The sequence below is a fragment of the Meles meles genome, chromosome 6, assembly GCF_922984935.1.
Source record: "Meles meles chromosome 6, mMelMel3.1 paternal haplotype, whole genome shotgun sequence".
Lineage (NCBI taxonomy): Eukaryota > Metazoa > Chordata > Mammalia > Carnivora > Mustelidae > Meles > Meles meles.
The window spans coordinates 145100330-145109049 of NC_060071.1; the positions used below are offsets into that span (position 1 = coordinate 145100330).

The 8720-nt window shown below is 41.6% G+C and overlaps 1 non-coding gene across 1 annotated transcript; it reads right to left on the reverse strand.

The window, feature by feature from the left end:
* Positions 1-954: 954 nt before the first annotated feature.
* LOC123945348 lies at positions 955-1063 on the reverse strand. Its single transcript, XR_006819189.1, has one exon. It is a non-coding gene; the product is annotated as a U6 spliceosomal RNA (small nuclear RNA).
* Positions 1064-8720: the final 7657 nt, after the last annotated feature.

Sequence of the window (8720 nt, forward strand, 5' to 3'; positions counted from 1 at the left end):
GTTTATTTTCTTAGGGTTCTGGAGGTCGAAGTCCTGAAATCATGGCGTCACAGGACCACATTTCTTCTGCAGGCTCTAAGGTACGATCCATCCCCTTGACCCTTCCAACTTCTAGAGACTGCCCATGTTCCTTGATGCAAGGTCCCCTTCTGGAGATGGCATCGCTCAGACCTCTGACCTGCTTCGAGTGCCTCACCACCTCTCTTATAAAGACTGCTGTCCACCAGGTAATGAAGGATAGTCTCTCCATCTGAGATTCTCAATTTAGCCACATTCCCGCAGTCCCTTTTGCCGTGTGAGGTAGCATGCTTACTCACCAGCTTCAGGAATTAGGAGGTTCACACATCTGGGACCTTTACTCTTCTTCCACAGAGGCAAGATGGCACATGGGCGATGGTTTGAGGGCACAATGTGCAACAAAATTAAGACAATAGAGTCAGAATGCTAAAGGTTAAGAAGAAATTTTTTAAAAAGAAATGAACTCCTTTCTGTGAGCTAGCTTTGTGCCTTTCTTTAAAATAACCCAGTGGGAAGATGTAAGTCAAAGTCCCCTCTGCAATGACTGACGGGATGATTTTATTTCTTCTTTATTTATTTAATGTTCTAAAGCCATCATTCCTTCTTTCTTTCCTCCTTCCTTCCTCCCTCTCCCCTTTCCTTCCTCCCCTTGCCCTCCCTCCCCACCTTCCTTCTTTCCTTCCTTCCTTCCTTCTTTTTCAGATATGCTTTTGGTGGGCTCTGATTTCAAGACTTAAATATAATACACTAGCAGCTTTGAGACAGGCCCCGAAACAACAGACAAGTTTTACAATAACATAAATGTTTTAAAGTCCCTTGAATCCTCCTAACTTTCACTTGCATTAAAAAAAGAAAAAAAAATCTGAATTGTATCTTTTCATTTCTTATCCTTCCTGCTCTCTTATTTTTGAAGTTTACTTTCATATAGTTTTTTTTTTTTTAATGGAACATTTCACGAATTTGCATGTCACCCTTGCTCAGGGGCCATGTTAATCTTCTCTGTATCGTCCCAGTTTTTTAGTATATGAGCTGTCAATGTGAGCACTACTTTCATGTAGTTTTAAAGGATTTACCTTTCCCCTTGGAAATCATTTCCCACATTTACTAAATAATTAGGATTAAAAAGCATGTTTAGCTTGCTTTCTTGAGTTTGTGTACCTGTGTCCGTGCATTTTGAGTTGGAAAAAAAAAAAAAAAAACAATCACCCTCATGTGGTGCTCTGATGAGTCCCCACAGTTGACTTTTTTTCCACTTCTAAAATAATTTGCTAAAGAAAATAGGACACTATTTTTTTTTTCATATTATCCAATGTAGAACAGGAATGTGGCGACAGAATACCTCCTGTTATTTCATAGCCTGTAAATTTTGAGGCAAGTAGGTACACACTTGCATATGCACAATGCCCTTCTTTTATACCAAGACTCCTCTGAGATTACAGTGTATTTTGTCCATCTGTGAGCAGTTTAGGGATTTCAGTTCCTTGCAAGGTAGTGGGAAAGGATCTGTAGGTGCTGGGGATGTGGGATGATTTGAACAAATGTGAGTTTCTCAAGCAGAATGCACACAGACTGAGTGAACTCCACACTTGGCCATGGGGTAGTGGTCTAGAGAACGAAGGTGGTCTAGAGACGTTTAGCTTACACGTGAGGTCTTAGAGAACACACCACTCCCAGAATCTCACAAAAAAATACATAAATAAACAGAATTTGGGGGGGTTGTAAAATGGTGATTTTACTAAAGCACGGGGACAGGACCCGTGGGCAGAGAGAGCTGCCGTGCAGGGCTGTGAGGGGCGGCTGATTATAAACTCTGGGGTTGGGAGCGGTCAGGAAAAAGGGAGGTTCCCAAAAGAACTTTCATACACAGAAAATCTTAATGAGTGTGATCCAGAAGCAAGATACAGAAAGTGCAATGCAAAAGACAAGATATAAAAAAGAAGAAATAACAGAGGACAAAGAAATAGGTGATGAATTATAATAATATAATATAATAAATATAATATATGATAAATTATAATTATTGGCAACAACAGAAGGGTAATGTAGCAGAAGCTTTCATAGCTGCAGATTTAAGATCAATAACCAAAAAGTAAAAGGAATAATAATAATGTGTCAATACCACAAGTTTTACTTATTTTTCCCCTTTTTTTAAGTTTCTTTTAAAGATTTATTTATTTATTTGAAGGGAGAGGAGCAGAGAGAAAAAGCCTCAAGCGGACTCCCCGCTGTGGGCAGAGCCTGACATGGGGCTCGATCTCACGGCCCTGAGATCATGATCTGAGCCAAAACCAAGAGTCCAATGCACAACCGACTGAGCCACCCAGGGTCCCCATGGATTTACGTTTATTTGAAATATACTTATTTTCACTTAGACATTTCACCTAAAAAGGATTCATCTCTCAGCTCTCGGGGTTAAGACCTTTACCCTGTGTGTGCCTCGGCTGAACCTATTTCTGTAAGTTGTGTCTCACCCAGACCACACCTACTTTTTACTGCCAATATTTTTTTTTACTTGAATTTCTTTTCACTAGAAGGAAAAAGTAATTTGACAATAAATCTGAATGTAGGCTCTTCCTAATATTTTACAGGAGGTTTCATTCCTTTCTATGTGTCTCACCTGCATTTAATGACCTGGTGAGAGCAGGAGAGTAGAGACCCACCGCGCAGTGGCATTACTCACCTGCGCGGGTCGCCAGTCTGCATACATTGGACAAAGCACCCGGAGAGCTCTGGTTAATCCGGCTACTCAGTCAAATATAGGTCGTCTAAGACAGCCTCTGCTATTGTGATGTCGCAGAACCAGGACTGATAATTATTGTTCAATGGCAGCGTTGTGCATTTAATAATAAGCTGAGGCTAAATTTCAGGAAACAATAGCACAGAAACAGAGGAGAGTGAGTGAAAGTAAAAGCAGACTAGAGTCTTCTTCAAGGACAAGTAGAGAGCAATGATAAATTAAGGCTTTTTCCAGCAGGAAAAGTTAAATGTGGGTATTGAGATATAAGAACAGCCATAAAAAAATGCCTTTCTAACACAAGACTTGAAAAAAAAAGTAATAGCGGATAATAAGAAGTAAGATCGTGTGGCTTCTATAAGTCCGAACACATAGCATGTATGCAAAACCAAAGCAGGTTACGCTCCCCTGTTAAAAAGAGGGATTATGCTTTGATTCTTTATTTAAAGCCACTATACATACAGTGACACACCATGGTGGCCTCTTGCTTATATAAAAAATGATTCCTGTTTTTAAGAAATATGTACTGAATTACATAGAAGTGAAAGGTTATGTCTAAGGTTCATTTTAAATGATTTCACTTCACACAAACACAGAGGACTAGACAAAGTAAATATGAATTAAATACTCGATGAAGTAAAATCTTGAAAACTGCTGAATCTGGGTGATGGGGACATCAGAAGTTCATTGGTATGTTTGCATTCTTTAAGAAAGTCTTGAGGGGGGCGCCTGGGTAGCTCAGTGGGTTAAAGCCTCTGCCTTCAGCTCGGGTCATGATCCCAAGATCCTGGGATCAAGCCCCACATCGGGCTCTCTGCTCAGCGGGGAGCCTGCTTCCTCCTCTCTCTGCCTCTCTGCCTACTTGTGATCTCTGTCTGTCAAATAAATAAATAAAATCTTTAAAAAAAAGAAAGGCAAGTCTTGAGGGATTCAGCTAAACTGGTATTCAGAAGGAAATGTACACTGTAAAGCATTTATTAGAAAGCAAGGAAGATTGAAAATGAATGAGCTGAGGGGTGCCTGGCTGGCTCAGTCAGTGGAATGTGTGACTCTTGATCTAGGGTTTGTAAGTTCAAGCCCCACACTGCATGTAGAGATGGCTTATAAATAAAATCTGAAACAAAAATAAAAATAAATGAGCTGACCGGTCAACTGTTTGTTCAGCTTCATTAAAATTCACTATTTAAGAGTATGAACTGGTAAGTTTTAAGAAAATGCACAAAACTGAGTAACCACCACCAAAATCATGATGTTGAATACAGAAGATTCAATATTAAAAAGCTATTAGTTAGCTCCCATTTAATCTATAAATGGATAGTTTCATGCAATCAGATCAAAAGCCTGGTTGCACTTTTTAAGATATTGACTTAAAATTTCATATGGATGAGTAAATGTGCAAAATAGAAAATATAAATTCAAAAACTAAAACAAAAATAAATTGTAAGTATGGATGAATTTTCTCGACTAGGTATCAAGATGTATTATGTGTTATGGAAATTAAAATGACAGAGTATTATCTGATAAATGCGAAAGACATCACTGGATCATAACAATGGGTGCAGAAGCACATGACTGCCTGTACAGAGCTTAGCGTGTGGTGGAAGAAGGATGACCAATTGGTGTATGTGGCAGGAACACTGCCAGATAATCATCAAATCATTTCACTTTTCTCCTAGGCACACAGCAAGTCAACATTCTCCTTTATTCCTTGTGTCCAAGGAGTTAATGGAATATAGATGAAAGTGACATGTGGCCTTTCCAGGTCTGGTCCCTAGAATATCCCAAGAGATTATTCACATTTTCTTTACCCTGCAGGATTGGAAGGGAAGGATTCCTAGATGGCGGAAGTTCAAAATGGAAGGAACCAGATCTCTGTGACTTTGCATGGGGGAGAGCTTCGGGGTGAGCACACCAACCTACATCGAATTGTGAGTAGAAACTGGATTTTGTAAGTCAAAGAGAAACAAGGATTATTACAATAGTTAGCATTTAACCCTTAATTAATACAGCAGGGGAAACAAGTAACAATTTAATGTATGGCTTGGGAGAAACAGTTACCCATTATAAAGAAAAGAAAAAGTGTGCAATGTAATTAGTACTCTGCTTCCTACCAGAGAGAAAAATAAATTCAAGAAGAAATAAATACCCAATCATTTAAAAATACACCTGGAAGTCTAACGGGAGAATGTTTTGTGACTTTGTAATTAAGAAGACTTTCTTAAACAAAGTGCACAACAAAGTAAAAACAAGAATCTCAAAGAAAAATTGAAATTTCGCTATGTGAAAAATCCTAAAAGAAGTTTCATGCCAAAAAAAAAAAAAAGAAGAAGAAGAACAGAGTATGAGATACAACTGACACTGGAAACGTTTGCAACACAGAAAACAGTATAAAAAATAATGCTGAAAAGTCAAACCATGGAAAGGAAAATAATGTCAAGAGCAGAAGGGGAAATTCAAATGGCCAGCACATTTTTGAAAGGATGTTCCACTTCTTTAACAATCAGGAAATGCAAATTCACCAAGAGTGAGACACCATTTGTCACATGTCAGATGGGCAAAGATTACACAGTTTGATAATCTCGGTGTTAGACGCCTCTTGGAGCAGGAGTCAGCCTTCTCTGGGGCAACGTGTGCGCATCGAGCACAGAGCAATACGGACTTCACTGCGGGGATGGAGCCAGGGGGATTAAAAATCTCAAACGGAGTCTTTTGTTTCTTTTTTTTTCCAGAAGACGTGATAGAATTCCCACGTCCACTTCTTTGTCACATGTTCTCCTTCCCCAAGCCTCTTGAATATGGATGGTTGGCTATTCCTTGTTCCGCTTTGTGATGAAAGTTTCATTCTGGAACCTGAAAAATCAATACTTTCCCAGTGGTTCGTTCTGACCTGGTGTTCTTGTATCACATCATAATGGAAGGACAGGGAGACAGAAATGTGGGGTCTTCTTATCTGACATCTGATGCTCATTACAGACATGAGAAATGGAGCAAGTCACGCACGCTGCCTGGACCTTGGGTCTCTCTCATCTCTAAAATAGGGGTTTTAATGCCAATTACGAAGTGTCCTTGGGAAGATCATGTAGGAGGGCATGATGTTGCTTTTGCTGAAGTGGCGCTTCTCAGACTTTAAGGGGCATCTGAATCATGCAGGGATCGTGTTGAAAACCAGCATTCTGACTCATTGTACCTGGTGTAGAACCTGGATTCACGATACCCATGGTGCTGGGCCTCCCATAGCAAGAAGTTAGACACCCAAGAGGAAAGTGTCACGTCCCGAAACAATGTTTCGGAAATACAAGGGTAAACAGATTTCTCTTCTTCAGGACTTCCCAATAGTGCTGATCTGCTCACCATGCACAGGCACCCCTCAGGGAGGGGGATGGTGTGCACAACAGAAGCTGAGAAAGGCTGATGAACAGAAAATATCCCTAGCATGGGACTTAGAGACCTCTGTGATACAAAGCCTTCCTACCTGGCCAGACTCAGAGAACTCAGAGCAGAGAGTAACAAATTCTCCAGGCACTGAATAGACTTTATTGTTTAATAACCAAGCACTTAATTAAAAATAAGTAATTCATAAGAGTGATTAATATCGGGTGGCTAAGTAGTTTTGCTCAACACTCTTGGCATTTAAATGGAGGATGAAAATCAGAATTTCTTCTTTCAAAAAAAGTATTTCTGTAAGAAATGAGCCTGATTTGAGCAAATGTATGTTTTACTGAACTTGAAGACAAATACAATCCCTACATTAGATACTACAAGTATTTTAGACTACTCATAAACACATCCTTAAACAGAATATATTTAAGGGTTTACTTATTCAGTCAACAAGTACTTATTCAGGGGTTACTATGGTCCAGCCACTGTGTTGCACACAAGTTACCCTGTGGCACAGAATAGTCATAGCACATACTGCTACCCTCAAGAAACCAGTCTACAGGACGGACAGTCATATTTAAGTGTGGGGAATACGGTAGAGGAAATGCAACAGACCAAACACAGTGACAGGGAAGGGGTGGCTGCCTGACCAAGAAGTCCTCCCAGAGGAGGTGCCCTTCATGGGGACACGAGCAGGATGAGAGGTGGAGCCTTCTAGGTAGATACACAGCCTGGGAAAGGTCAACAAGGCCAGAAACACCTGAGTTGGTGGGGCGCCTGGGTGGCTCAGCGGGTTAAAGCCTCTGCCTTCAGCTCAGGTCATGATCCCGGGGTCCTGGGATCGAGCCCCGTGTCGGGCTCTCTGCTCGGCTGGGAGCCTGCTTCCTCCTCTCTCTCTCTCTCTGCCTACTTGTAATCTCTATCTGTCAAATAAATAAATCTTTAAAAAAAAAAAAAAGAAACACCTGAGTTGGTTATTTTTAGGAAATAAACAGGTGAGAGCTGAGCGGCATGGCATGAAGTTGGAGAAGTACATAGGCAGAGACCAATTTCTGCATCCCCTAGCTCTTGTGTCCTGTGATGAGGACTTAGGATTTCATTCAGTGGAAAGTCATGGGAGTGTTTTTTTTTTGTTTTTTGTTTTCCTAGTGATTTACAGACTCAAAATTTCTCCTAGCTCTCAGAGGAATATGGGCTGATCAGAGTCTGATCATGGAAGCAGAAAGACCAGTTGGTCGTCCATTGCTGTGAGCATAGAAAGAGGGGATGGTGATTTGGGCCACCAGCCAAGGTCATGGCTTCACCACTGTGGGGAGGTAGGGTACTGGACAGGTCAGTGTGGTACTGGGCCATTGGGAGCTACTACAGAATCGGACTGGTGTCGGTTGTTGAGAGAGGAAGCAGTCCAGAGACTCCTAGCTTCTGGCATTAACATGGGACAGGGGAGGTGGAGGGAAAAAAGGGGAAGGCAGTTACCCATCCAGGAAAGACTAGGAAGAAGAAGAGGTTTGGGATGAAAGGGGGATTCATTTTGAACAATTGCATCTTTGAAGTTCCTATCATCTACCCAAGTGGAGAGGTTGGAAGTCTAGAGCTCATCGAGGGCTGTCAAATGATATATATTTGGGAGCTGTTGGCCTTTATATGCTATTTATGGCCACAAACACACACACACACATGCACACACACACACACACACACACACACACAGCAAAACTTGAAAAAGAAAACAGAAGAGGACCCAGAACTAACTGCTGAGGGCTTACCACGTTTTGGAGATTGAGGAGTGTCCCATGGGCAAGGAGGAGCACCAAAAGATGATAACATCGGGAAAATCTGATGAAGAAAGATTCATGGAAAAGGGACAGATCAAGGCATTGCATATTCAGCCAAGGGGCTGAAAAATGATCAAGCAGAAATGTATCCCAGCCCCGGGGATCTCTGCCTCACAAGGGACTAACAGTCCAGAGGGAACATTCCTGTCAATCAGTGATGGGTTTGCATTAGCCGGGGCAGTGGTGAGGCATCTCCAGCCGGCCCTCTTGTGTTTGCTTCCCTCTTTGGTTAGATTTGGGGTGGGGGGGAATGCCCTGTGGTGCATCTGTTTCATTCTGTTTTACAGTTTTGTTTGTGCATTTTCTTGTTGTATCTCGAACTATAGGTGATAAACTCCAACAGAATGACCACTCAGTGCATATGCTCACTGAATCATGGACAAAATATGTGACAAGTCTCACAAACTTTTTATTTATTTATTTATTTTTAAGATTTTATTTATTTGTTTGACAGAGAGAGATCACAAGTAGATAGAGAGGCAAGCAGAGAGAGAGAGAGGGAAGCAGGCTCCCCGCTGAGTAGAGAGCCCGATGCGGGACTCGATCCCAGGACCCTGAGATCATGACCTGAGCCAAAGGCAGCGGCTTAACCCACTGAGCCACCCAGGCGCCCCTCACAAACTTTTTTTTTTAAAGGTTTTATTTATTTATTCGACAGACAGCGAACACAAGTAGGCAGAGAAGCAGGCAGAGAGAGAGAGGAAGAAGCAGGCTCCCCGCTGAGCAGAGAGCCCGATGTGGGGCTTGATCCCAGG